The 22,772-nt window shown below is 48.2% G+C and overlaps 1 long non-coding RNA gene across 1 annotated transcript in view; it reads right to left on the bottom strand.

Moving 5' to 3' along the window:
* Positions 1 to 11,099: 11,099 nt before the first annotated feature.
* Positions 11,100 to 22,772, bottom strand: part of LOC131818550 (uncharacterized) — a 179,462-nt gene continuing 167,789 nt past the window's right edge. Inside the window, exon 5 of the long non-coding RNA XR_009348871.1 lies at positions 11,100 to 11,199. This is a non-coding gene — a long non-coding RNA (uncharacterized LOC131818550). The remainder of the gene's footprint in view (positions 11,200 to 22,772) is intronic.

Here is a 22,772-nt window from a genome sequence, read left to right as displayed (position 1 = left end):
TAGTAACAGAAAGTCCACTGATTTGTGCTGCATCCTCTGCCCACAGGCCCTCCCTTCTTGCCGACACCCGATATGGGCCGGCCCACCACCCTGCCCTCACTGGGCTGCTGTCCGAGACCCAGCCTGAAGCAAAGACCGATGGGTAACTTCGTATATGGGGAAGGCTTAAAAGGTCAAGTGATCCATTCATATTCAGCTATGTCATTCATGTCTCCTTCTCAGGGGAAAGATCAAACCACAGGGACTTGAGACCACAGCCTGCATTCTGCAGCCAGGCTGGCGACGGGCCGTGGAAGTCAGCTTGGATCCACCCTCCTCAGCCGCCCATGCACGCATCTCCTCCTTCCCACGACAGCCTCTGCACCATTCCATGGCCCAGGCGTCACCTGGACGGGGACTGGGCAGGTGCCTTCGGTCTGGTTCTCACTCATTCTTCTGGGGTCTCCTCCCCATCTCCCCACACTGCAGAGGGGCACTCTGCTGAATGTGCGTCACTGTTGTCATTCCACTGGTCTGACCTGTTGGGAGTCTGAATCTCCCCCCTGCCCACCACTGAGGCTGTATCTACTTCCTTCCTTGCAAATGCGCCCTGATCCTGGGCTGCTGTTCTGCTGGGCTCCAGATGTGCTGATGAAGAACCCCATTGCTCTAGCTAAGCTGTTCCCAGTGTAAGGAAAAGCAAACCTCTTCCCTCCATGGTATCAGGCCTGTCTTATCCTTCAATATCCATTCCAGCTGCCTGGCACCTGGAACTCAGCATTACCAGTGCCTTGACTTCCAAGAGCTGTTTCCATGCCTATTTCCAGCTCGATGTCTTACTGTGTTTGGATTCCTAGTCTGGATGGCTCCTGGCCTCAGGTTCATGCTCAGGGAAAGACCCCCCCCCAAAAAAAAATCACTGAGTGTATGGGTATATGGTTTGGGGATTTCTCATCCCTGTGGGCAGCGGTAAGGGTTGGGACTCCAACCCAAATAGCCCAAAGTCAGTGCTCAGTGATGGTTTCATAGAAGACAGAGCATGGGTTCTGGGGCCCGGGCTCTCAGCTGTGAAGTACAAGCCTGGTCATCTCTGGAGGGCACAAGCGTGCCGACCCCCAGGAGCATCAGGCAGACTGAGGGAGCCTGACCAAGAACCAGGAACAGAGCCAGGTCCCTCAGCAGGCCCCCAGAACAAGTAGGGTCCCCAGCTCGCCACGACACGGACAAGATGGCAGCCGCTGAGAACATGGAGCAGAAGCAGCATTCGCTTATCCTGTAGGCCCCCAAATGATTTCTGCTGTGTGACAAAAAAGCAAAACCCAGCCAGGTGACAGGGTGTATTTCTGGTGCTGAAGTTAGAGTTCATGACCACGTTCTGCTGGAGACGCTGGCCACACCACAGCTGGACAGGTCAAGCCCCACCTGGGTCAGAACCCCGCCTGAGCACGGACCTCTTCAGCACCCATTTCAACTAGGAGCCAGGTCCTGCTCAGGGGCCCAGGTCATGCCGGTCCTGTCATGATGTCCTCCGTTACACTGGGTGAGGAGCTCCTCTTTCTCTTCCTCAGCTTCCTCTTTTGCTAAAAGACAAATTGGTCAGCCACGATGATTCCCAGTGCTCCTCCCAGGAGTGACTTGAGGAGGCCACAGTGGGGTCCCCATCTGCCCACACCAAGTCCAGAGACTTGAATGGGAGGAAAGGCTAAGATGGGCAAGAAGGAGCCTGCATTTTCTAAAACTGGTCTGCTGACTTGTAGATTCTGCGGGAGGTTTACAGGGTTTGAAAGAGGAGAAGGTTCTTTGTTCATAAGTTTGCAGGCCTTCTCAGAGCCTTTAATAAGCAAATAAACACTAAGCAAAATGACCATAAACCATCAATTATTAGACACAAATTGCACCCTATCCCAGTCTCATCTGAGCATGGAGCCTTTTCTTTCTTCTAGGAGACACTCTACCCTGACCAAGGGTCAGGTAGAAAGCACTTTCAGAAACCCCAGTCAGGTGAGAACCACTATCAGATTTGAGCCAAATTCTGGCTCATCATTAACTTGTGTGAATTTGGATGGACGTGAGGATTAATATACTTGGATGAAAATGAAAATGTGAACCGTATCTAAGAGGTGACATTTTTCCTTTCCTACATTTCTTTATTTTCCAAATTTTCCATAGTAAGCATTTTAGTAACTACTTCTTAAACGTACAACTAATCTGATTAGGGTATAAAGGGAAAATCCCAAACCCCTAGTCCCATAACTCAAAAAAAAAAAAAAAAGACACTTGTTTTGCATGACCTTTTAGAACCTCCATGCGAACATTTTAAAACGGAAAAGAAAACACTGTGCTTTACTTTCAAACCAAAGTGTCCGTGACCTCCAGCTCTGGTGGTCGCTATAAAAACCATGAAGGTGGCTCTGTGTGTGAATGAGCCAACACCAAGCTTGGCACAGGCTGGGCACCATAAATATAAGCTGAAAGCCAACTCCAAGTGAACCCTATGCCAGTTGTCATCAGACTTGATGATTTCCAGAAGTGGCTGCCCTGTGCATATGCAGGAAGAAATTTAGACCTTCCTAGCTCCAGCCCCTGGAGCCTCTGAAAGCAAACAGCCACAGGAGAGACGTGTGCCCCACCTCTCCGAGGGGCACCCCCGGGCTTGAAAGCTGGGTCTTTGCCTGCCAGGGGCCAAAGCGCTCTCTTGACAGGGGGCACCAAGAGAAATCTGCCTGGACGGACGAGTGGGTCAGAGCAGAGGAAGGAGGAGCAGGGCTGGAAGGGGCCCACACCTCACCACAGGCAAGGAGCTCCCCCACTTCTCCAGAGGGTTCTCTCCAAGTCCTTCCCTGGCCAAGCTTGGAAAAACTCCTCATGGATCTTTATCATGGTCAAATTACTCATTTTCAAAAAACACTGCTGCAGATGGGCAAGTCCCCACAAAACCCTGCCAGGGACTCTTTAGGGCAGATCCCGCTGCTTGGCATAATAAGCCCTTATTACCGTAGCGCTGAGGGGTGTCGGCTTGCCAGCGGCCTGCTTTTAATGAACTTTACCATCCAAAATTGGCCGAGAGAACATGAGTCAGATTTTGCCAATCAATTGGAATTGATTACTTCTCGAAAGCCAGGCCTCGGCTTGCAGGAAACACACACAAAACACACCCAACATTTGAGGGTTAGTTTGATTTCTTGGAGAAACAAGGAGTTCTTGGCAGCCAGAGGTAATGACGGATCAGCCTTCTCACAATTCCCAGGACCCTGGAAGGAAATGGGTGTTTCTTGAGCGAGCCTGGGCGGTTGGAGGAAGCTTGGCAGTCTCAGAGTTCAGACCAAGCGTCTTCATTTTTTTTTTTTTTAAATTCATCTACCCACGAGTCCATTCATATAGCAGACCTCAACAATTCTGAGAATTCACTCTTCGAATGGGGAAGGGGCTATAGGAATTCAGAGGAAGGAGGTTTTAGGCTGAGCGGAACCCTGAAGGATAAGGTATATTATCCTGGGGAGCAAAGCAGGGCGAGAAAAGTTCTTGACCTCCAAAGCTTCATGGTGGCTGTTCCTTCTACCTGGCTAACTGCCAACCTCCCAACCTGAGCCAACATACGCCTACACCTTTACCAGGGAAATCTAATACACCTGTCAGTCTCAGCTTGAGGGAGCATTTGCTCAGGGCAGGCTCCCCTAGGCCCTCCTGACTTGGCCGGGTGCCATGCCCACACTCCAGGGCCCTCAGGCCACGCATGTCCCCCACCAGAGCCCTGACCCCTTGGCATCATCATTTCTTGTTTCCCTGTCATATATGCCCATGGAACATAAGCCTGTGATGGAAGAGGTCACGCCTAGCTTGTTCCCCACTTTCAGGGGCTAGAATAGTACCTGCACCACACCAGGCACATCACAGGTGCTCAAGAAATGCTTACTGCACGCAGAGTGGGTGGACGGTGTCCGGAGACAGTTGGAGACACAGGCGAGTGGCACCTGATGGGGACCCACTATGGAGCTCACTGGCTCCCCCGGGGCCCTCACCTATACTAGGAGAGGTGAGAACAGGTAGAGTCCTCTGGAAGGGGAGGCCTGTAGGCAGAAGATTGCTGCGCTGCCCAGGCGGAGGGCAGAGTCAGTGCTGAGCCCTCACGTCCTAGCTACTTGCCCCTGCAGCCCCCCACCCCAATTCTCCAGAGAGCCAGGCCCCTGTCTGGGGGGCAAGGGAGCCCTTCATCAACTTTTCCAGGCTAAGGCCCTCAGAGGGGCTGGGGACACGTAGCCAGGCCCAGAGGGGGTGGTTCTCTATCAGGACCAGGGCTGGCCATCAGCCACCAGACCTGGCCATGCCTGGTGCTTGGAGATGGAGGGTGAGACAGGCCTGAGCGAGGGTGGGGGCGGGGCTCTGTGTAGCCGAGCTTTGCAAGGGAAGACACTGGAGGTGCGGGGTAGGAGCCTCCACTGGCAGTGGAGAGAGGGAGAGAAAGGGGAGGCCCTGGAGTGCAGGAGACAGAGAGAGTCGCCCAGAGAAGAGATGGGCTGGGGGCAGGTGGGAAGAGACACGAGTAGAGAACCAGTGAACAAAGAGAAAGGAATGGCATCACAGGGGACAAATGAACCAAAGGAAACATGTTGGAGCGGCAGACAAAGACTTGAAGAGAACCAGAGGTGAAGACAGAAGAAATGACGAGAGTCACGAAGGCTGGCCTGAGAAAGCCGAGCAGCCCCTCCAGTCTGGGAGGCCCAGGGCCCCCGCCTCCTGCTCCAGCCTGGGCCACGACCAGCTGCCTGTCTGTTGGACTCGGCTCCGCTCCATCCCCCAGACAGGGATGGCTCCCCTGCGGCAGCCCGGGTCCCGTGTCTGATGTGCTGGGTGGTAGGAGGGATGGTGGAGGGAGAGGGAGGACTCCAGCTCTCTGAGCTTCAGCAGGTGGGTGTGGACACCCTGACCTCGGCTCACGCTTGTCGGACCGTGAACACCAACCAGCTGATGCCGTATCTCCATGTTAGCATCACCCCCTCCGTGACCTAAGGCTAGCACGTGGCCTGTACTGTTCAGACACCTCCATGGGCCCTAAGGAGTGGAGCCCAGGGGCTCTCTGACCCCAGTCACGGCTGGGTGACAAGGTCAACTTCCTTCACTTTTCTGAGCCGTATTCGGTGGGATACCAAGGAATCACCTGCATCTACTCCTAAGAAAAGTAACAAATGTATGGTTTCCCTGTGCTTTCCTTGTCCCTAAGCTCAGTCCATGTGCTGTGGACAAGCGGACCCGCCCTTGGTCAGTGCACAGAACAACCATTCCCATCTGTGGTCTTCCCCGAAGACAGACCAGCACTGTCCCAAATAGGGCGGCTAGTCTTACTTATTTTTCATCTTCTGAATTACTCTTCCCTCTAAGCCAGGGAAAGCGTATCATTACCCTCTCTTCTACTTAACCTATAGATATCTATATGGTTTTCTCCAGAGCCTGCCAAAAGAGCTCTGTTTCAATTAACTTAAAATTCTTTCTTAATGAGCAGCATGAGATAACAGACATGTACAGTTGGAAGGAGCCTTGGAGATCTCTTAAGCCAGCCAGAAAATTCTATCGCCGAGGACACCAGGCCCAGAGAAGCAAATCTACACGTACCCAGTCACTCAAATTAACCGAGGCATTGGGACATGCACTCCATCTGCCCTATTCCCAAGCCAAGGCTCTCTGTATAAAAATCCATTGTCATTCCTTTGTTTGTTGATTAATTCATCTACTGAGCAGGGTTTGGCCTTGCAGGGCGCAACTGCTGCTTTTGATGCCCCAAGGATCCTTCCCTGTTCCTGGTGCCAGGAGTCTGTTTCTGTTGGATAACTGTCCTTGCCCTATGTCATATCCATACAGCCTGCCCCACATGATCCGTGGGTGGCAGTGTGACCCGAGCGTGCCAGCCAGCCCTCTTTGAGGCTAACCTATGGATTTCGGGGGAGCAAGAGTCCTCCATTCCCGTCAGCCCATCCAAATGGATTGCTAAGCCCTGAGGGTGTCTTCCTCACCCCAGAAAGAGACAGCCTGCCTGCAGAGAGAAGCCAACACACAGAGGCCCGGTAGGGCCTCCCAGTGGGAAGAAAGTTCCAGTGGCGTGGTGAGAGCCCTGGGTACCCCCCAACCCCATTCTTCAAGGAGCCCTGACTTCTAGGGAAGAGAGCCACCCCAAAACCACACATGACCAAAGCCATACAAACACAAATCACTTCTGTCTCTCACTGAGGCCAGTATCGTCTCCTTCGAGCCACAAAATAATGCCATGAAGCAAATATCATCAAGCACGTTTTGGTGAAACAAGGAAGGCTTTGAGCGGCTAGACGTCTTGCTATAACTCCTAAGTCCAAAATGGAAGCCCAGACCTCCCTCGAAGCCAGAAGGCCTCCCTCGTCCATATTTGCTCTTCTGAGATGGGGAGAAGTAGAGAGGGTGGTGGGAGCCCCAGGGGGATGAGCGTCGCCAACCTGGGCGAGGACCAGTGAGTTCTATCTCGGAGAAAGAGCCAGAGTAGAGATGGCCGCGGAACAGGGAGGGGAAGGCCTTCAAAGGAGAGGCCTCCAGGTTGTCTCTGACGCCCACATCCTGATTCATCAGTCCCGCTCCAAACCGCAAAGAAGCTTCGCTGTGTTCACACGGGGGCAGTGATGAACATGGCGCAGAAGTGACTTTTCAAAGAGACCATTCTCTCTCTCTCTCCACCTTTCTCTCTCTCTCTCCTCCCCTCCCCGCCGCCCCCCTGCTCCATTCCTGCCACAGGCCCTGGAAGTTGGGCGTCTCTGTCCCAGGGTGATCTGAGGTGACAGGAAAGCTCGGGCAGGCATCCATCTGTATTGTAGGGAGCCTCCCCGCAGCATTACTTAAAAGGCGTTCCGCAACCTTTTGCTGCTGCTTTCTTTAAAGGCTTGAGCAATTTCGGTATTTTGGTTCAGTGTCACTATAGAAAAGCTTTACAATTCTAGCTCGGGAATTAGAAGATATATTTGTAATAGGAATTGCTAACCACTGTCAGCTGGCAGGCCCGTGTCCATGCATGAAAATGATGCTATTAGCTCTCACGACTGTGGGCACAATGTAAAGATCATGGATCATATAAGAGACTGAAGAGGAAAAAAGCACCCCCCACCCCCCGCACTCAGGGGAGCTCTGGCCATCAGGGTGACAGGGCTAACACGTGCGCGTTTAGCCCCTTGATGAGGTGGAAAGCTCAATACTACTTCTCTTTGCAAATACTCATTCCTTCCCTCTATTTTATGTAACTGCTTTCTCCTATAATGTTGATGAATCGCACAATTGCATTTTAATGAGGCAACTGCAAAGTCTGAGAGATGTTGAGGGGGAAGGAGAAGGGAAGAACCAAGCGGAGAGAGACAGGAGCTGTTCCTGAGCACACAGGTCGCCACGGGTGCCCATGCATCCCCACAAGTCCAAGGCACAGAAGTGACGCCCAGCCTGCCCACGGCACTAGTGCTGGCTCACCCACGTGGAGGAGTGTGAGAGAGGCCGGGCTTCGGAACCGGGCAGCTGGGGGTCCGTTCCTGCTGCTCCGTTTCCAGGCTGCGACCTTTGGCAGATGGCTGACATTCCCACTTCGGGTAGGTGCAATCCCTTCCAAAGGGAGAAAGCATGACTGCACCTTTCCTGTGTCCTAGGTGCTAGTGAATGCAAGGGTCACATTCAGTGCTGCAGGTCACAAGAGTCCTGCATTCGTGACACTTGGCTCCAGTAGGATGAGGACAGTCATAAGCCAACGGCTCCAGCCTGGGAGACGATCATACGGACTCCCACAGCCAAAGGGCTGGGCACACAGTCGGTGCTTACTTAAAGCCTGTTGCTTCACTCCTTGCTCCCATTTACTGATCACACCAATGAAGACAAGAACTTATCGTGAGCAACATCTCGTAGGTGAGGATGAGGGCGAGAGCCAGAGGCTACGAGACGCATCAAGGTCAGAAGCGCACAGGCCACCCAGTGAGCATTAAGTCTGCCTGACTCAGAGTCACGTGCCAGGCCTCCCCCTGGCACCAGCTCTTTGCAAGTCTCAGACAGTAGCCAGGGTCAGAGTTCCAGAAATGCGGAATTTTCTCATTCCAATGAGAAACGTGTAGATGGCAACAGGAAAGTTATGACATGCTCCCTGACCCCACCCTGCGGAGTACAGGACAGGACAAGAGACATGTTTGCAGGGAGGGTGAAGTGTGGGGAGCAGGGGAGAGGGCCCGACTGGGGCCTTCTGCATGAACAGGGGAAGAAGCCCTGGACAGCGTGTCACAAGCCAGGTCTCAGCCTGCTCTAGGGATACGGGCAAGTCACACTGCTCTGTCCTTAGCACCTGCACATCTAAGGGATCAGACTGGTCCCTGATACCCACGTCCCCTTTTAGCACTGCCTTTGTGGATTACAAGTAGTCCCCTGGGCTGACTTAATTCCAATTCACCTTATAAATGTTTCTTTATTTTAAAAAAAATTCTTATTAAGTATTAAGTATTAAGTATTAAGTATTTAGTATTTAGTATATGGGTCCCTCAGGGGACCCACATGGCACCCCAGTAGCCCCAGGAGCTGATTGCAATATAAGCATCAGAGCCCATCCCAGACCTATAGATTCAGCATCTCTAAGGGGACAGAGCTGAGGATTTTCCTCTTATTTGATGAGCTCCCCAGGGATTCTGTAAGTAAGGTCAGTGTTTACTATCCCTGGTTACAGAGGAGAAAAGGGAGGACCATGGAGAATCAGGATTTTGTCAAGCTTACGTAGTGTCAGATGGTGGGCCCAGACTCTACTCGTAGGAACCCAAAGCCTGGGGCCAGCCCATAGGCTCATTCAGTGAGAATATATGAAGTCCCCACACAGGGCCAGCCACAGCTGTAGATCATATTGACACACAAAGTTTACATCTATCCACTTCTTTGTTTTACTGGGTATCTGCTGGAAGAAATAAGCTTAAAAGATGGTTTGAAGCAGAAAGAAAGGCCCCAGAGTTTAAAAAAAAAAAAAATGGGGTCCAGAGCTGTTTATAGAAACAGAGATAGATGTTGGGTGCTCTACGGTAATGTTCAAGCTCTGTGGGCTTATATCCCCTGCCAACAGTCTATGAAGAGGAATTATTATTAATTACTGCTCTCCCTAGTTCAGAGCTGGGAACTCTGAGAACAGGCAGGTTGAGTGAACCGTCAGTGACTAGGAGGCAGAGTCAAGCCGTCTGATTTCAGAGAACACATTCTTGAGTCCAACACTAGAAAAGTCCCGCATCTCCATCTGAGCTCATGAAAAAAGCAGACCCCAAACACCAAGTTCACGGGCTTAGTATCGTCTGTTCTTGTGCCTGGTTCATTAACAGTTTCCCATAAAAGAAGGCCTGCTAATAGCTATCACCTAATACAACAATGTAATAATCGTTATAACAGCAATCAACATCACCAAACACTTTAATGAATCACTGATGACTTTCCATCACCTTAAGGAAAAACACATTTGAGCAGCCATTTCCACGAGAGAACAAGAGAGACACCATGATTAACCAGCTAATCTAAGGTACATGGGTTAGCAGGCTTGGGGGCAGCCCCCCACATGGCGGGTTCAGATTTCTATCAAGGGCAGGGTGCAGGCCAGCCACCCCGGAGAAGAGGAAGGACAGGGCAGCTGAGGGTTCTGGGGATGAACTCAAGATGTGGGATTTGGAAGACAGAAGACTTCCGGTGTCCGTCTGTCCTTTCTAGTGCCTTCCTCATTCCCTCCCTCTTTCCTTCTCTTTCTCTCCCTCCATCCTGTCTTTCTCCCCATCCTCCCTTCCTGCCATTCCTCCTCCTGTTCGCTCTCAGCCAGGGTCCAGTCCGGAGACAGAAGTTACGTGACTGGAGACCATTTAATAGAAAGAACTGTTCCCTGGGAATAACGTTGATGATTAGGAAACTGAAGGGTAAGAAGAAAACCCTAGGGCATCACAGGCAACCACCTGCAGGAGAGAGCCACAGCTCCCAGGGCTGGGAAGACAAAGCAAAGGGGAATTAGGAAGCCCTGGGGAGCGGGGATGGGCACCGAGCCCTGCAGGGTAATGCCCACGGGCTGGGGCAGGGGTCGCCCAGGGGCACGTTGGGATCGGTTCTACACCTGTCGCAAAAACTGCAGAGTGCGGCCAGCTGCTGCTCTGGGAAGGCCCTGCTCCTGCCCAGGAAGGGAAGCGAGGCTAGGGTGTCACTGCAGGGTCAGGAAACTGCGGGTACACACCTGGGAAGAACCAGGGGGAGTCTGGGAGCTACTATATTCCACCCGCAACAGTACTTCCATATTACCTGCCGTCTGGCTCTCTGAAGGATGAATGAACTGGGGGCATCAGAGAACACTTGAGATTTGGGGTTTCCCAGACTTTTCCTGCTGTTCCAAGACTCCAGCTGCGCACATAACTGTCCCAACACAGCCTGCGGCTGCTCCGTGCTGGGGCCTCTGCTATCCCAGTCAGGTGCCTGAAGTCCTGGCAGTCAGGCTCCATCACGCCGGGCACCGAGGAAGGCCACTCCCACCCAGGGAAGCTGCATGGGTTCTCCAGACTCGCATAGCCCATCGAACCCAGACCTCAAACTCGGGAGCTGCACTCTCCTGGGGAAGGCCCTACCCCAACTGCACACACGTGTGCAGAGAGTCCCCATCAGCAACAGTGATCCCAGAATGCCTACTGCGTGTGACATCCTACATGTGGTCGATACCCAAGGAGCAGGGGGAAATGAGACCCAGAATGGTCTGAAAATAAATGATTTCCTAAAAGAGCATGTTACAGCTATCCGAGCTCATCCTTACGGTGTGCCCCACAACCAAACATCCTACAGTCGCTGCCGTGCCCCAGAGATCTGAAGAGAGGCTCTAGGAAAGACGTCCTGTCTCACCAGATACAGCTGGGAAATGCTTAACTCAATCCCTCTTGCAGGGTCATCATGCACGGTCACAGAGCAAAGACTCGTCGGGGGTTAGGGGGAAGCCTGCAGCAAGCGAGTTCAGCCAAGAGTTTTGCAAGTTTATGTCATGCATCTTGTTTGCCCACAACATTTACTCATGTCCCATGGACAGTGTCTTGTCTAGCTTGCCTGGGAATGCTACCGTGAGGAAGGCAGGCTGATAAGGGGGTTATGGCTTACCCAAAGCAGGTGCAGGCAGCGGTGGCAGTGGCGGTGGTGGGGGAGGGGGGGACTGCTGTGGTTGCAGGAGACCCAAATGTTCACAGGAGATACCTCCAGCTGAGGAGAGATGAGATCAGAAGTGTAACTAAGGGTGCATGCCCAGATCCCTCCCCGGGCAAGCAGAGACGGGAGCTGGGGGGTACATCGCCGCTAGAAGAGCTCACTCATCATCTCAGACAGCAGCTTCTTAACCTGATGCCCTTTGCAACCCTTACTGTGCAGCATCTTAGTCTCTTCCTGTGCCATGTGTGCAACAAAGAATTAATATGCAGAACATATAAAAAACAACCATACAAATCAATAAGAAAAAGACAAGCCAGTACAGAAGGAGGCACAAGAAAGGAAGGCATGAGTATCAAAAGACAAAAAAAGAAGGCCAACAAACTTAAGAAAATATACTCATCCTGACAGTAATCAGTGAAATGCAAATTAAAAGAAGACATCTGTTTGATTTTGTTCCATCCGATTGGCAACAAAAAAAAAAAATTAGATTTACTGCTGCTGTGAGTGCTCTGAATGCTGGTAATACGAAATGGTCGGGCCATTTGGGAGGGCAACCCGGCATTTTCTATTAAAATTTAAAATGAGCATACTCTGTCTCAACAGTTTCCCTTCTCAGCATCTATTGCGACAAAATGCACAAGGAGACGTAAGTCCATTCGCCACAGCATTGGCAGTGAGAGCTGCAAACCTGAAACAATCCAAGGCTCACACGATGCAAGGTCAAGCAGCAATTAAAACGGACGAGCCACGTCTGTCCCTAGGCACTGTGAGGAGGTAACACAGCGTGTGTCAGATTAAAATGTGTATGTCCGTCCACACACATGGTGATCATATAAACATTCAAGAAAGGCCTGGAAGGATGCATCTCAGTCTGACATCATCAGCTGCCTCTGGAGGTGAGGGTAGCCTTGCCGGAAAAGGTCAAAGGCGGCTGAAACTGTATATGTGGTGTTGGAGGTTTTGTAATGTCAATGTGCTGATATGTTGCTTCTATACGTACTTTGTAAAGTAAAGCAATGTTGGGGCGCCTGGGTGGCTCAGTGGGTTAAGCCGCTGCCTTCGGCTGGGGTCGTAGTCTCAGGGTCCTGGGATCAAGTCCCGCATCGGGCTCTCTGCTCAGCGGGGAGCCTGCTTCCCTCTCTCTCTGCCTGCCTCTCCATCTACTTGTGATTTCTCTCTGTCAAATAAATAAATAAAATTTAAAAAAAAAAAAAAAAAAAGGAAACGGGGAGAGGAAGGGAGAAGAAACTGTCTTTGCTTGCACTGGGGCAGCCCTCTTCTGCCCTCAGACCCTGGTGTTTCTGCTTCTCAGGCCTCCAGACTCACTCCATTCCCACTTCATCATGAGAATATAGTATATGACACATACAACATATGAAATATGTGTTACTCAGCAGGTGGTGTTATCAGTAAGGCTTCTAGCAAACAGTAGGTATTGACAGTTACATTTGGGGGGAGCCAAAAGTATAGGAGGACTTTCAGCTGTGCAGGGGGACAGGACCCCTAACCCCCGTGGTGTTCGAAGGGCAACTGTGCATGTGTGCGTGTGGATGGATGGGTGTGTATGTAGGCAGATATATGTATGTATATGTATATATATCAACACACACACACACATATACACATTCAAGTACATACACATATGTACTTTTACATACATGTAAATATATAAACATATTTCCTACTGGTGCTGCTCCTCAGGAGAACAGTAATACACAGTCTTTCCAAAAACCACAACCCTTATTACTAAGCCATGTAGACAACCGTCCATGTACATCTACCTACAGTCTACTAACAACTGCTTTATCTCTACAACCATAAATAGTTGTATTTATACCAGTGGTTCTCAACGAAGGATGGTTTTTGCCCCTCAGGGGACATTTAGCACTATCTGTAGACAGTTTTGATCATCACAACGGAGGGGAGAGGGCCGCTACCGGCATCTAGGAGGTAGAAGCCAGGGACGCTGTCAAACTTTCTACCATGCACAAGAGAGCCCTCACAATAAAGAATCACCCAGCTCCAGGGGCACCTGGGTGCCTCGGTGGGTTAAAGCCTCTGGCTTAGGTCATGATCTCAGGGTCCTGGGATCGAGCCCTGGATCGGGCTCTCTGCTCAGCGGGGGGCCTGCTTCCCTTTCTTTCTCTGTGCCTGCTGCTCTGCCTACTTGTGATTTCTGTCTGTCAAAGAAATAAATAAAATCTTTAAAAAAAAAAAAAAATCACCCAGCTTTGGATGTTGAAAGCGCTGAGGTTGAAAATCCTTGGTCTCTACCTATAAGAATTGCTTGAAATCAGACACCCTCCGAAAGGTCTGGCAAGGTCAACGTGAAACGGCCAACTTCTCTTCAGTCCCTAAACCGAGATTTGGCCAGTTCCCACAGCCACGTAATATATGGCAATGAAAAACTATTGCTCACTGCCCTTTGGACAAAAGCCAGTCAGGTTCTCTGTAGCTTCCTGCGAAACCAAATAGGAGGGCAGCAGGGTCCAGCCCAGTTAAAGATAATGCCGCGGAAGCGGAGGTAAAAGGTCAAGGAACGGGTGAAAATAGCCCCTTTGATATTTCTCACCCAGGATAGTAGACCAGAAAAGTGCAAAGAATATTAATAAGTAAACAGAAATGTCCCATTCTGTGTGTGGCTTCTTCTTCTTCTTATCAGATAGCATTTCAACTTGAAGATGTGTTTGGATAAACAGTCTCTCAGAGTATTTATCAGCTCTCTTTTTGGTATAAATTCTTCCCATTCTCTTTTTAAGTCTGTTTCCAATAGTGAAAATGTGCCAGTGATAATTAAAACCTAATTCTATCCCTGTATTCCTTTAAAAAAAAAAACCAACCCAGAATATGATCTCCTGTAAAGTTCTCAGAAATAATCAAGTCTCCATATCCGTCCATAATAACAGTGATTTCAAATGGATAAGGCTTGCAGAAGAACTACCCAGAAATGCAGTGAAATTAATTGCTGTTTTTCACGAAGCAGCTTTAAAATGCAGTAATTAATTGACCTACTGTTGGAGACAGTTTCCTCATAGTTAATAACCACTCTTCCCAGACATGAGAAAGACAGATTGCTTCCATCTGAAAATAGCCTCCACTAAAACCAAATGATGGAAGAGATCGCCACATTTTCTGGTACGTGCACCCTAACCAGACGGGGCCGCGTGAGCTGCTGTTACTCCTTCAGCCCGGTGAGGGGAATGTGCCTCTAGGCTCCGCCATGGTGTGCGTCCCGGATTCCTGACTCTGACACGCCTGCCCGTCTAGGGATTGCTGTGCCCGAGAAGAGGCTGCTCCTGGAAAGCCGTGTCTTGCGCCACAGGAGGCAGCCCAGCGTTGGGGCCAAGCCTTGTTTTTCCTCATCTGTCTAATGGGCACATCAGACATGAGAACTGGGTCCCGATCTCTTCCCTATCCACTGACGGTTGTTGTGACACATAAGTGTAATGAAGCTGGGAAGGAGCAGTCACAGAATTTCTGCCGATCTTGCCACACTTCCACTTCTGAGCTGTGCACGCCCTCACCTGCTGAGTGGCTCACCACCCTCGCCCTCCGCTCGCCTCCTTGGAGTGCATGAAGGGCCTCACTTGTCTCCAGCAATCTCTTTTGGGTGTGGCCAGTGAGGAGCCCCACAGGAAGGACTGGGCAGAGGGCGGCGAGTGGGGTCAAAGTATTTGTTCTTCCATCGACCCTGTGAGCTCGCTCAAGCCGGCTCGGACGGCCCTGGCTCCTGTCTGGGCACCCCTCTCCTTGCCAACCTGTCCTTGGTGTTGCCCACCTTCCCTCTCTATGCCCTTACAGGCCCAGGATACAAACGCCCCCCACCCCACCAGCTGCCACCAGCCCCCCGGGCACTGCGCTACCCCTTGGGGTCTCCCCATACCCCACTCACACCTTTATGAAGAGAGCCTTCACGAAAGCCTCCTCTGACGACGACTGGAGGGCGTCCTCCCCTCCTGCTGGGGCTGAACCGATCTCCTGTTTCTCGGAACCTGATCTCACCTGGGGCCTTGGCATGGCCGTGACCTTCTAGCGCCTCATAAGCAATTTCCTTTCCTGAATCCTTCCACGCACACACTGCTCTTGGGATGATCTACGGTCTGAAGTCTGTCACGGGCCCCAGGAGTGAGAAGGAGAACTGGAAGCTGGAACATAAGTGCTCTGGCTCATTTTGCGGGTGGAGGAGTGCAGTGGAGAAGACCCACGGCGGCAGGAGGCAGGCGGCGGATTCTGACTCGGTGCGGGGTCCGACTGAGATCATTTCGCTCAGGGCCAGAGCTGCTTGTCGAGGAGTTTGCATGCATCTTTCTCCAGAGAGAGGAGTTGAACTTAACATTTTCCAAAATCCCTCTTAAACCCCAGCGCCATTATCACATCCCTGGAGTGAGAATTCGCCGCTGGGGGGGGGGGGGGGTTCAGTGACTCCATTCCTTGCAATCCCAAGGGAGAAGAATGAGCCAGTTCTGTTTGTTTGAATTATCAGTTGGTTTTATTTTCTCTTCAGTCTTTGGCTGCGGCATGAAAACAAGTTCCTTCTCTCTTGCTCAGGGTGGATGCTGGATCACCAGTGGGTGATCGCTGGATCACCAGTGGGTCCTCTTCCCCAAATTTCCCACGAGGGAGAAGAAATGCACATATTTTGGTCCTGGTCCTTCTCCCTCTCCCACTTCTTCTTCCTTTTGTTTTTTCTTCATTTTGCAAAGGAAGTCAGTGATACCCCCCCAGCGACGACACCCAGTATATCACGGGACAGAAGAGCTAAGCTACAAGGCTCCCAGAACTTGAGTCCTTCTGCCATCCATCGGACCGAGCTATTTTATTTAAAATTTAGGACATTCACATATGTCAGCAGGAACTACAAAAACTGTCCATAAGTGTATCTTCCCGTTCTCTGGGTGGTCAGAGAACAAATGACCGATTGTCCTGCACGCGGCTTGCCAGCAGTTTGAGAGTGTGGGATGGCCGAAATGTGCAGTCAGGAGCCCCGCCCCCCCAACCCCACCGGCTGGCAATCAGAGTCCTGCAGCCTGGCGGGCCGAGGTGCTTCCCCACTCTAACCCACACTGCCTACCCAGAGGCTTCCTGCCTCTCCTTGCCCCGTGACTGTATGAACTACATTCCAAGGCATGGAAGCAACTGAAGAGAGACTTCATGCCATCCGCGTCCCTGAATCTGTGTTCTGCTCTAGGAAGGAAGCATCGAAGAAGGTACCAACAAGCCCAGGATTCACTGAATTCAAGAAAAACTAGGGCTGGGGGTGGAGGGGTCATCCCAGCTCTCAGGAATCTCAGCAGAAATGTTCTATGTTAATCTTTATCCCTAGTCCTCCCAGTCCTACAACTGAGACAGAGTTCCTAGGTCTGGGGAGCCCAGGTGGCTCAGTCGGTTAAGTGTCTGCCTTTGGCTCAGGTCATGATCCCAGGGTCCTGGGATAGAGTCCCGCATTGGGCTCCCTGCTCAGCGGGGAGCCTGCTTCTCCCTCTCCCTCTCCCTGCCGCTCCCCCTGCTATGCTCTCATCTCTCTCTGTGTATGTGTCAAATAAATAAAATCTTAAAAAAAAAAAAGAGTTACTAAGACTACTAAAACAACAATAACCCCATCTTTGTGAACCTATCCAGAAGAAAACCAATGACCTTAGCACACTGCCATTCTAGAGGTACCTCCAAGGCTGTGGACATGCACCTCCATCCACACTTGTTAGGACCACTCTACACACCTGAATAACTAAATCCATCTACAGTGCAGAATGAGAGTGAATAATGATACAGGGACCAGGGAAAAAAACATGATGAGTTAGAATAATGATCACTGGGGCGCCTGCGTGGCTCAGTGGGTTAAAGCTTCTGCCTTCGGCTTGGGTCATGATCTCAGGGTCCTGGGATCCAGCCCCAGATCAGGCTCTCTGCTCAGCAGGGAGCCTGCTTCCTCCTCTCTCTCTCTGCCTGCCTCTCTGCCTACTTGTGATCTCTCTCTGCCAAATAAATAAATAAAATCTTTAAAAAAAATAATGATCATCAACCTCTTAATAGACTCTCAAATAATTCTTCGTGCTCATGCAGCACCATGTGTGTACAGAAAATGTAATGTCTCTTGGCAATTATTTTTCACATACTTCTAACCGGATTGCTTGCTTTTCTGGTGGTAGCAGATTAGAAGATGTCCATTTAGAGAACCATGATTGGAGGGAATCCCTAGCTCAGGCAGAAATGAGAGGGGCCAGAGCTCTCGCTCCGAGGATGCTGAAAAAGACGCTTCCAAAGACTGACTCCGGCCCCGTGCGCCAGACTGGGACTGCTGGGCACAGAAGCAGAAAGCCACATATGTTCAGGAGCTTCTAGAAGAATCATCCCATTAGAGCAGGCTGAAAACCTGGGAATTAAAAGGACAATTCTAACGTATGAACAAATAAAATAGGAACATGTTTCAAATCCTCTAGTAATGGGAGATTTCAATGCCGCTCTCATGCTTGCCCAACACATCACTGATTTCTCTTTCTGTGTTGTCAGCTCTGTTCTTTCTTGCCTCCAACGCAAATTTCTAAATTCCACCGTGACGTTTTGAGAGTTCCCGTCTCTTCTCATTCCGAATGGCAGTCTCTGCTTCTCTGCATTCATCTGAAGCTCTTGGACCACCCTGCTTCTGTTTCACAGAGGCTGACTGTTTCCAAGACAGGCCTTGGACTTCTCAGATTTTTAACTTATCTTGGAAAATATCATTTTTGGAAAAAAAAAAGAAAATATCATTTTCAGATATGCTCTTTTCCTTTGAGTATCTAGAGCAATGCTTTTTTTCTTAGACACAGTTCCCCACTTTGGTGTTTTTTTAAAAAATTGTTTCTTTGTTTCACTCATCCCGATTTGGGCAAAACCAAGCTGTGTGTTTTCTAAGAGCCAGGGTAAACAGTGTCCACAGTCACCCAGCTTCCCTGGAATATTGGCCACATTCAGGCATTCAGTCATTGGGCTTAGATTTAATTTTCTCTTGCTCTAGTGACTGACCTCTTTGCCATTACGTATGCAACTCTTCCTTTTGCAAGTAAGTCATGAAATGAAATGAAACACATCGCTTGCCACCCCTTTTTTTCCTGCATCATCTTTAGGTTATTACATGCACACTTTTTTAAAAAAGTTTTTATGTATTTATTTGACAGAGATGACAAGTAGGCAGAGAGGCAGGCAGAGAGAGAGGGGGAAGCAGGCTCCCCGACGAGCAGAGAGCCTGAAGCAGGGCTTGATCCCAGGACCCTGGGATCATGACCTGAGCTGAAGGCAGAGGCTTTAACCCACTGAGCCACCCAGGTGCCCCCCATATGCACACTTTTAAAAGCAAGGAGTAATACAGAAGTTAGTGAAAACCCAAACAAGGAGCAGGGTTCTGGAGTTACCAGGTTAATAGTGAACTCTTGAGCTTATGGATGGCCACCTGTCATTCTCATTATGAAACTCCTGGGACTTCAAATTAAAGGTAGACATTGAGGGCGCCTCAATCCCATTGAGCCCCACATCAGGCTCTCTGCTCAGCAGGGAGCCTGCTTCCTCCTCTCTCTCTGCCTGCCTCTCTGCCTACTTGTGATCTCAGTCTGTCAAATAAATAAATAAATCTTTAAAAAAAAAAAAAAAGTAGACATTGAGGGTCAGTCTCAAATTTGTGTGTGTGTTTCTATGAGAGTTCATGTATATACAGTATGGGCATAAGAATACGTTTGTGGGAAAGAGAGCAAGAGAGGTAGATTGATAGCGTCAACTGATAACTTGATAGATTCAGAGACATCTTCCCACAGGTTCTTTGAGCAAGAGGGCCTGTTTGGGTTTTGAGAATGTGCTTTTCAATCCATTCCATAAACACAGCAACATATGGTCCTATGCTCTTAAATTTACACTGTTTTGCTAGTCTGCCTTTCTGTATCGAAGGTGGTCTATCGAGTATACATAGTCTGTGACATTACTAACTTGGAAGTATATATTCATATTTTGCCTATGCTCTAGAATAATTTATAACTCACAGAAGTGATCCAATCTTCGATAGTATCACAAAACCCATCAATGGAATAGTCTGCCCAATTAGACAGTATGTTTTATGTTTTCTTCTGTGGTGACTGGTCTGTGGGGTTTTTTTAGCCAATTTCAGTTACTTGTATTTCTTCCCTGAATAATAAATTTAATCAATAATCTTATCAGTGTATTGACCCAGAGTTGTACATTTTAATTGTATTCTCTTATTTTTAAACCTTCTCTATATTTGGAATGTTCCAGTTTCTCTTTAATTTTCCTTAAGGATAATGGTGATTCCTATTTTTAATAAGATTATAAGAAATTGATCTAGTTGATCGATTTACTGATTTTTGATAGAGGGGAGTGAGAGACAATTATTCCATTGACAGACAATGGAATAATTTAGCTCTTTTACTTTCTACTTCAGTATATTTGTATTCTGATCTTCATCATTTGTGGTTGCCTAGTTTCCCCAGGTGTTCTCAGTCCAACATCTGAAAGAGCGTGATTAGTTTACTTTTATTACTTCGTTTTGAGTAAGGAATTGACTTCTGTTATGAATTTGCCTTGGAGTAAAGCTTTGGAACTACAACATGTGTTTATAATAAAATATAAAATATTCTTTTATTTTTAAATAACTAGCAACTTAGATCCCATTATTCTTTAAAAGTTACCTAGAGAGGAATTTTAATTGTTAGTATTATTTGTTTGACTTTTTATTTTTAATTTGTATTTATCTGACATTACATTTGGAGAGCTGATCTTATATAATATCCACTGTACAGAATGTATCATGCTTATTCATGTGGCCTAGCATAAGATAAAATGTTATCAATCTTCCATGGAAGACTAAAAAATATTTTTATTTTAATATATGAGTGCTATTGTTTTTTTAATTTGTCTATGTACTTACATATTTTTAGTCTCTTACCTGCCAAAGGTAATGAGAGAGGTATGTCACATTCTCTCCAAACAAATGTGTTTCTGTACACTTCCCATTTTATTTCTAACATTTTTAGCTTTATATATTTTGATGCTCTGTAATTCAGCAAATAAATTTTCATGACTGTTTTATCTTTCCTGTGGATTGTAAAATGACATTCTTTGTCTCCCTTAATATTATTCGGCCTAGAATAAAGTTTGTTAGAAACTAGTGTTGTCAGTCCCACGCTCCCTGTTTTTGTATTTCCTCGATAATGTATTTCATCCAATTTTTTCAACTCCCTTTGTCTTTTAGTTGTATGAAACATCAAGTGGGAATTTACTGTTGAACACAATAAGAGAAGTCTGGTCTTCTCGACTGTTGGAAAATATTGTTAATCATATAGAATCGTTTAAAAGAACCTAGAAATGTTGGGGTGCCTGGGTGGCTCAGTGGGTTAAAGCCTCTGCCTTTGGCTCGGGTCATGGTCCCAGGGTTCTGGGATCGAGCCCCGCATCGGGCTCTCTGCTCCGTGGAGAGCCTGCTTTCTCCTCTCTCTCTGCCTGCTAGTGATCTGTCTGTCAAATAAATAAAAATCTTAAAAAAGAAAAAAAAAAAGGCCCTAGAAATGTTGACAGGAGCCTCTCCTGGGCAGCCCAGCACCCCTCTCCATGTGGTGTTCTCTGGGAGGCAGCGCTGGGACCATGAGCCCTTGGTGTCATTCCACTCCCAGCTGCTGGTTAGAATGTACTGGTTAAGCAAGCGTGCCTCTAGGCTACAGAAGCCATGGGGCATTCTGAGAACATAGGCAAAATGAGAGAGGTAAGTTAGATGTAACGCCTTGGTCAAATCTCAGTGTTGACTGAGTCTTCCTCTGTGAATTTTTCTTCCCACTGCCATCTTCTGTGTGCTCTCAACATAACAATGGAGCTGGAAGAGCATTGTGTTGGCACGGGGATAAAATCGCAGGAATAGCACGCTCTCTGTCCCAGGCAGGCTTCGATAAGGACCGTGACTGTCTGCAATGCCAGGAGAGGTCAGGGTCAATACTGTCTGCCAGGAGAGCTGCTCTAAGCACCGTAGATGTACTGTGTACATTTGTGTACTGTGTAGATGATGTGTATCATCTGTGCCTCAGTTTACTCATCTGTTAAAAAAGATTCAATGGAGCCATGAAGTGCATATCAAGTTCTGAGAGCAGATTCTTGGCTTATGATAATTGATAGACAAGCATTAGCTAATATCATTATTGACTGACTTGACCCTCTTGGTTTATACCAGTTCTCTTTTTTCAAGATTTTATTTATTTATTTGAGAGACAGAGAGAGAGCACAAGCTAGGGAGAGAGGCAGAGGGAGAAGGAAGCTCCCTGCTGAGCAGGGAGTCCGATGCAGGACTCGATCCCGACCCCAGGATTACGACCTTCACCAACGGCAGAGGCTTAACCCACTGGGCCACCCAGGACCCCTCTCTCAGCTTTTCAGACTGCTCACCTATTTCCTCTCTTAACCATATTTTTATTTTTATTTTTTGGTCTGTATTTGGATTTACTTATTTATTTTCCTCAGCAGTTTGGAAGGAACGCACTGTTTTGTTTTGTTTTTTTTAATTGTGCTTTGCTTTGCTTTGCTTTTATATATTAGAATCATTTCTTTTTTCTCTGATTCACAAGATTTAACATCAGCTCTCACCCCCTTATCAGATGAGCAATGCCGTGAGTTCACGTTTTTCATCTCCCTTTTATAAACCCATTTTCTTTAGATTACTACTGAATGATTGAGAACCATTTCTTTGGAGAATCATATTTGCATTCAGATGAGAGGGATATTTACAGTTTTGGACTTTATATTAATCATTTTCTTTGCTTGCAATCATCCCTCTCATACCGTGGTTTCTCCTTCTTGGGTCTCTAATTTCAAGTCGGTATCCCTGTGTGTCACTCATACTCACGTTCTTTTTGCCTCAAATTAGATTTGAGGGGAAACTTATTTTGCAAGTCTTTCAACACATTTTTTGGTTTGTTTCAAGTTTGTGAAGGTTCTTTTGGAGACGTTTGTTTGTTTGTTTGTTTTTTGCCTTTAGCCTTTTCCCGTGAACGGCCACTTGGCTACTTATCACATTGTTGGGTCACACACTTTTCTCTGAAAACACTGTACAAGTTGCCCCATTTCCTGGCATCTTCTATGCTCTTCTAGGTGTAAATCTTCTTTTCATTATCTCCTCTTAGAACACAGTGGGGATGTTTGATCTCCATATTTAGATCTTTTCAGCTTCAGAAAATTGTATCTAATTATACCCTTGATGATTGTTTTCTTTCCATTGCTCTTTTAATCTTCAGAAATATCTAAAATTTATGTGTATTATATCCATTCTCTGTCTATCTTTTTCTCATCTTTTTCTTTGTATTCCTCTGACACATACTGAATGCTCAATAAATATGTAAGAAAGAAAGAAAAAAAGAAGGGAGAAAGAGAAGGAGGGACTTACTTTGGGGACATGTTCTGAATTTATCCCACTCAGCTTGGATTTAACTCTCTGGTCACGTCTGTCTTAACTGTGGGTAGGCAGCTGTTTACCTCCTGATAGCTTCCTTGCAACCTCTTCTTGTGTCATGGAGTTTCATGTTTTCATATCGGTTTGTGTTATTTTCAAAATGGCCCATATTCCTGGGTCTTACCAAACATTCTCTATGCTTCCACTACACCCAACTTAG

Source organism: Mustela lutreola, chromosome 16 (assembly GCF_030435805.1).
Source record: "Mustela lutreola isolate mMusLut2 chromosome 16, mMusLut2.pri, whole genome shotgun sequence".
Taxonomy (NCBI): domain Eukaryota; kingdom Metazoa; phylum Chordata; class Mammalia; order Carnivora; family Mustelidae; genus Mustela; species Mustela lutreola.
The sequence above is the reverse complement of the archived record's forward strand: the minus strand, read 5'-3'. Positions and strand labels throughout refer to the sequence as shown.